We start from the raw sequence: 7695 nt of genomic DNA, 5'->3' as shown, positions 1-7695 counted from the left end.
CCAGTGAGCCCAACTTCATAAAAACAGTACTACAGGACTATAAGACCCAGATTAATCCCAACTCATTAGTAGTAGGGGACTTCAATACCCCACTATCTCCATTAGATAGGTCAACAGGCCAGAGACTTAACAGAGAGACATCTGAATTAAACAAAACCATATATCAAATGGACTTAACAGATATCTTCCGAGTATTCCACCCAAACACCAAAGGACATACTTTCTACTCAGCAACCCATGGAACTTTCTCCAAAATCAACCATATACTGGGCCAGAAAACAAACCTCAAAAAATACAAAAAGATTGAAATAATTCCATGCATTCTCTCAGACCCCAATGCAATAAAGCTTACAATCAACACCCAAAGAAGACCTAATCACCACATGAACACATAGAGATTAAACAGCACACTCCTGGATGATGTCTGCGTGAAAAGAGAAATTAAGAAAGAAGAAATGGATAATACAACACGACAAACCGTTTGGGACACACTGAATGTGGTCCTTAGGGGGAAGTTTATACCTCCAAGTGCCTACATCAAAAAATCGGAAAGAACGCAAATAAATGACTTAACATTACAACTCAACACCCTGGAAAGGCAACAGCAAATGAAACCCAAACCCAGCAGGCAAGAAGAAATAACAAAAATCAGGGCAGAAATTGATGAAATTGAAACAAAGAAAACAATAAAAAGAATCAACAATTCCAAGAGCTGGTTCTTTGAAAAGATATACAAGATTGACAGACCACTAGCATAGTTAACCAAAAGAAAGAAAGAGCCCTCCAAATCAACAAAATCAGAGATTAAAGGGGGAAACATCACAACATACACCAGAAAGATACAGAACATTAAAAGGGAATACTTTAAAAACCTATATGCTACCAAATCTGAAAACCTAAAAGAAATGGATGGATATCTAAAGGCATGGGAACCACCAAACCTAAACCAAGAAGGGCTTAGCAGCTTAAACAGACCCATAAAACAAAAAGAAATTGAAATACTAATACAAATAAAACATGCCCAGGACCAGATGGATTTACAGCAGAATGCTATCAGACATTTAAAGAAGATCTGCATCCAATACTACTTAATTTATTCAAAAAAAGTAGAAATGGAGAGGAGGGAGAACTTCCAAATTCTTTCTATGAAGCCAGTATCACTCTAATACCAAAGCCAGGTAAAGAGACAACCAAAAAAGAAAACTATAGAGCCATATCCTTAATGAACATAGATGCAAAAATTCTCAACAGAACACTTGCAAACTGCATACAGGCACACATCAAAAAGATCATCCACCATGATCAAGTCGGCTTTATTCCAGAGATGCAAGGATGGTTCAATATACGCAAGTCAATAAACATCATAAGTCAAATAAATGGGCTCAAAGATAAGAACCACATGGTCATCTCAATAGATGCAGAGAAAGCCTTTGACAAAATTCAATATGCATTTATGTTCAAAGTCCTAGAGGGAATTGGACTGGAGGGAACATACCTCAACATAATCAAACCCATATATAACAAACCCACAGCCAACATCATTCTAAATGCAGAAAACCTGGATGAATTCCCATTGAAATCAGGAAGCAGACAAGGCTGTCCACTATTTCTACTTCTCTTTAACATAGAACTGGAAACTCTTGCAAGAGAAATAAGCCAAGAGAAAGAAATTAAAGGAGTAATACTTGGAAAAAAAAGATCAAATTATCCCTTTTTGCAGATGACATGATATATCTAAGGGATGCCAAAAATTCCAACCAAAAACTCCTAGAAATTATTAACACGTTCAGGAAAGTGGCAGATTACAAAATTAACCTACAAAACTCTATAACCTTTCTATATACCAATAACAAGCAATCAGAAAAAGAGCACATGGAAATGCTCCCGTTTACAATAGCTGAAAAAAAAATATCTCGGAATGAACCTGACCAAAGAAATTAAAGAGCTCTACAATGAAAATTTTAAATCTTTAAAGAAAGAAATTGAGGAAGACATCAGAAGATGGAAGGACCTCCCATGCTCATGGATTGGAAGAATTAATATTGTGAAAATGACCATCCTACCAAAGGTCATATTTAGATTCAATGCAATGCCAATAAAAATTCCCATGACATTTTTCACAGAATTGGAAAAAACTAGCCTAGGATTCATATGGAAGCACAAAAGACCTCGAATAGCCAAAATAACCCTGAGCGCTAAGAGCAATGCCAGGGGATTACTATACCAGATTTCAAGCTGTATTACAGAGCTATAGTCATAAAAACAACATGGTACTGGCACAAAAATAGACCCATAGACCAATGGAACAACAATGAAGACCCGAATGTGACCAGATGCAATTTCATCACCTGATATTTGACAGGCGGCCAAGAACATTAACTGGAGGAAAGACACCATGTTCAGCAAATGGCACTGGCAAAACTGGATCTCCACTTGTATAAGAATGAAACTAAACCCGTATCTTTTACCCTGAACAAAAGTCAATTCCAAATGGCTCAAAGACCTCAATGTAAAGCCTGAAACTCTGAAACTATTAGAAGAAAACATCCTACAAGATATAGGCTTGGGAAAGAATTCTCTGTAGTGGACATCATTTGCTCAGGAAACAAGGGCAAGAATTAAATGGGACCTCATTAAAGTAAAAAGCTTCTGTACATCAAATGAAGCAACGAGGGAAGAGGTCAAAAAACCCAAAGAATGGGAGAAAATCTTCACCAGAGACACATCTGACAGAGGTTTAATAACCAGAATTTATGAAGAACTCAAAATACAGAGAACCAAGAGAAGAAGCAAGCCAATTAAAAGATGGACTAAGGAGCTGAACAGAGAGTTCTCAAAAGAAGAAGTAAAGATGGCTATGAAACATCATAAAAGATGTTCAACATCACTAATAATTTGGCAAATGCAGATTAAAACCACTTTAAGATTTCACCTTACCCCAGTCAGACTGCCTAAGAATAAAAAAACTAACGATACCAAGTGTTGGAGAGGATGTGGGGAAAGGGGAACACTCATCCACTGCTGGTGGGGCTGCAAACTGCTTCAACCCCTATGGAAAGCATTGTGGAGAACTCTTAAAAAACTACAGAAGAACCTATCATTTGACCCAGTTATATCACTCCTTGGCATATACCCAAAGAACTTATCCTATTGCAGACATATGTAAACCCGTGTTTGTTGCTGCTCTTTTCACAATAGCTAAGAGATGGAAGCAACTTAAGTGTCCCTCAATTGATGAGTGGATAATGAAAATGTGGTTCATTTATATGATGGAGTTTTACTCAGCAGTAAAGAAAGATGAAATAATGAAATTTTCAGGTAAATAGATGGAACTAGAAACTGTTATACTAAGTGAAGTAACAGACTCAGAAAAAAAATCGATGTATGTTCTCTCTCATTGTGGATCCTAGAGCCACACTCTGAAAAATAAATATGCAACCAGACATAACTACAGGAACCAGGATAATATAAAGGAAACAGGGAGGTAAAGGAAAAGAAATAACCTGAAAGAGAAGAACAGTAGGAAACAGGCTTTAATAAGGGAGATATGGATATAAATTGGGTTTGTTTAAGGGAGGGCGGAGGGAAGGGTATACACAGAACTTAGGGGATAAAGGGAAAGAAGGAGCTCAAGAGAGTTAGAACTATAGGAGAAGGGTATTAGTAAGGGAGAAAGGGGACAATAGGGGCACCTTAAGAAGGAAAACCATGATGGAGGGGTGAGTCAATGTGAGAGATAAACAATGCCTAGCTAGTTTTGAAAACCAGAGAGAACCATATTACTCCTACAACCTACTGACAAATTATACATAGCAGATCAAGAAATATATGTCTAGGTAAGGTTTATCTGAGAAAAACAGATCTTTGCCCAAGAGTTATCTACATGACACACAGTATTTAAAAACACCAGACTGGTGAAACTAACCTTCTTGGGTGTTTAAGAGACATACTTTGAGGCCTATAATAATTTGACCAGAGGGACAAAAAGTACACTTTTTGCTCCTTGCTCTCCTAGGTTGACTAGTTCCAGGGATCTATGAGTGTCTCTCAAAATGTCCTATAATGGTGGTGAGTCACCTGTCCTCTTGATCAAGGAGGCTGAGACACCACCAGATGGACTTGAACCAGTGTCCAGTCTACAAAGACGAGGGTCAACACAGAGAAATCATCTCCTCCATGCTTCCAAGTGAAGCCAACCATGGTTGATCAGGACCTTTGACTTATCTTCACATAGGTAGAACTCATAAAAGAAAGGAGCCAGCGTCTCCTCCCAAGCACCTGTGACCCCTGAGGAACAGATCCTTAAATGACCTTAAGAGTAAAAATAAATCGGTTTTATCTGGACCAACTGTATGGCCTTAAATACCCAAAAGGAAAGTATAACCAAAGATTAAATGAGCCAACATAATATCATAAGAGTCCATATGTATAGCTAAAGGCTACATAACAAGCAACAATATCAGACAAGTGATACCTTCTTTTGAGTTGATGGCCAGGGTTGCCAAAGGGATTCCCAGATAGTAACCCAGCATAGAACCTGGAAAATTAACATCAGGCCCCAATTTTATCCAACAGAATATAGAGAACTAATTACCACTAGATGAAGAACAGCTGACCCTCCTAAAACAAAGACCTCTAGGTAGGCTGACTAGATTCATCAGAAGGGCAAGTAGTGTGGAATGGCAGGGGGTGCCAACAACACAGCAGACAGTAGCAAGGATATCATAGTATAAGGGCTCTAGTTGGGGAGGGAGACTATGGGAGGGTGCTACCTGGGAAGTGGGTGTATAAATAAATAAAATGAAAAAAAAATTCTTAAAAGCATAAAAATTTGCTCGTTAATAATCAGTAGATGTGAAAAACATTACCAGTGAAATCTTCCTGATGACTTTATATCCGTGCTCAGATGCCAAGGTGCTTAGAACATAACCGACTGTGACTAGTATAATCAGATATATAGAGATTAGAAACACATGTGCATCATAGTGTCAATTGTATTAAAAATGAATTTTTCTGTAATGAAATGGAGTCTTTTTTAAAGTTTAAAACCTCATTTAATTTTATGTGTTATAGGGTTTATACTGAGTACAATATTGTATAACTGTAATAATTCAACTGTTAACCTAAAAATTTACAGCCAATTTTGAAAGAGATGCATCTTAGTTCTGGAAATTGTTATTGAATATGTCAATGCTGTTGTAATGAAATGTTTCTTCTAAGTATGTGGTTATTAAATAAATAATTTTTAATGCAAAAATAGAAGATAGGGATAAACCTGAATGAATTCACAAAAGAGATAGAAACATTGAAGAAAACACAGGTAGAAATGAAAAAGAAAGTATAAAATTCAATAACAACTTGAAACAACAGGGGAAAGCCTCCACACTAGAGTGAATATAATGGAAAGCAGAATATCAACCCAAGAGGATAGAGTTGAAGAATTGGGCCATTCAAGCAAAGAATGTGGAAAATTAAAAATTATATTATGGAAAATTTTTTTAAAACATGGGAATGGAATATTCAAGAGATGTGGGACACCATGGAAAGACCAAATCTACAAATCATAGGAGTAGAGAAAGGAGAAGAATTTCAGGTTAATGGAGTTGACCAGATCTTAAACAGGATTGTAGAAGAGAATTTCCAGAAATTAAGGAAAGACCTCCCCGTACAAATACAGGAAGCACATAGAACACCAAATAGACAGGATCAGAAAGGAATCTTCCCGTGACATATCATAGTAAAAACACTAAATGTACAGAACAAAGAGAGACTACTGAAAGCAGCAAAAGATAAAAAGTCACATACAAAGGAAAGCCCGTTAGAATTACAGCTGACTTACCAATGAAAACTATGAAAGCCAGAAAATCCTGGAACAAGGTATTTCCAGTTCTACATGATAATAAATGCCAGCCCAGAATACTATAGCCAGCAAAAATATCTATTGTAGTTGAGGGGGAAAGAAAAATCATCCATGATACTAATAGCCTTAAAGAATACATGTCCACAAAACTAGCTCTTCAACGAATACTTGAAGCAATACAGAGAGCAGAGAGAGAAATAACAATACCCTAGGTGCAACAAAAGAAAATAAACAAAGATATAATCTAGGAAACATAAAAATACAGAGAGAACCAAACAGCAATCAAAATGATGGCAATAAATACACACCTTTCAATAATAACCTTAAATAGCAATGGACTGAACTCCCCAGTCAAAAGACACAGGCTAAGTTTCTTGCTGTCTACAAGAAACCCACTTTACCTTCAAGGACAGGCATTACCTTAAGGTAAAACAATGGAAAAGAATATTCCAAGCAAAGAGCACTAAGAAACAAGCAGGGGTTGCAATTTTAATATCTGACAAAACACTTTAAAGTAAAACTAATCAGAAGAGATAAGGAGGCTCACTTCATTCTGATCAAAGGAACAGTTAACCAAGATATATTACAATCCTTAACATATATGCACCAAATTCTGGTGTACCCCAACTTCATAAAAACAAAACTAGATGACTTTACAACACAGATTAACCCCAACTCAGTAATAGTAGGGGATTTCAATACCTCACAGTCTCCATTGGACAGGTCAACTGGAAAAAGAATAAACAGATAGACTTCTGAATAAAATGATTCCATACATCAAATGGACCTAACATACATCTTTCAATTATTCCACCCAAACACCAAAGAATACACTTTCTACTCAATACCTCATGTGGTCAAAGAATGACCACATACTGGGCCACAAAACAAACCTCAACAAATACAAAAATAATGAAATAACCCCATGCACAAAGCAATAAAGCTCAAAATCAACACTGGACAAAGCCCTAGTGACTACATGAAATGGTGATTGAACAACACACTCCTAAACAATGAGTGGGTCAAAGGAGAAATTAAGACAGAAAATAATTCCTGAAATTCAATGAAAAGGACAACACAACACAACACAACCTCTGGGACACATTAAAAGCAGTCCTAAGAGTGAAGTTTATAGCTCTAAGTGAGTGCCTACATTAAAAAATTGGAAAGAGCCCAAATAAATCGCCTAACACTGCAACTCAAGGCACTGGAAATGCAAAAACAAATGAAACCAAAACCCAGCAGAAGAAAAGAAATAACTAAAATCAGAGATGAAATTAATGAAATAGGAACAAAGAAAACAAAACAATGAATCAGTGAATCTGAGCTGGTTCTTTAAAAAACTAAAGAAGATAGACAGACCCTCAGCCCACTTAACCAAAAAAAGAGAAAGAACAAATCCAAATCAACAAAATCAGAGATGCAAAGGTAAACATCACAACAGACACCCAAAAGATCCAAACCATTGTTAGGAAATATTTTTAAAAACTATATGCTACTAAATCTGAAAGTCTAGAAGAAATAGGTGGATATCTGAAATCATGGGGACCTCCAAAGTTAAACCAAGAAGAGATCAACAGTTTAAACAGGTCCATAACATATAAGGAAATTGAAACAATGATACAAAGCCTCCCAACTAAAAAACAGGCAAGGCCCAGATGGATTTACAGCAGAATTCTACCACACATTTGAAGAAGACCTCCAACCAATAACAAATTATTCAAAATGATAGAAACAGAGGGAGAACTCCCAAATTCCTTCTATGAAGCCAACATCACTCTAATACCAAAACCAGGTGAAGATACAACCAACAAAGAAAATTATAGACCCATAAT

The sequence above is a fragment of the Nannospalax galili genome, unplaced genomic scaffold, assembly GCF_000622305.1.
Source record: "Nannospalax galili isolate Female #2095 unplaced genomic scaffold, S.galili_v1.0 scaffold168, whole genome shotgun sequence".
NCBI lineage: Eukaryota > Metazoa > Chordata > Mammalia > Rodentia > Spalacidae > Nannospalax > Nannospalax galili.
This window is presented reverse-complemented; position numbering follows the sequence as displayed.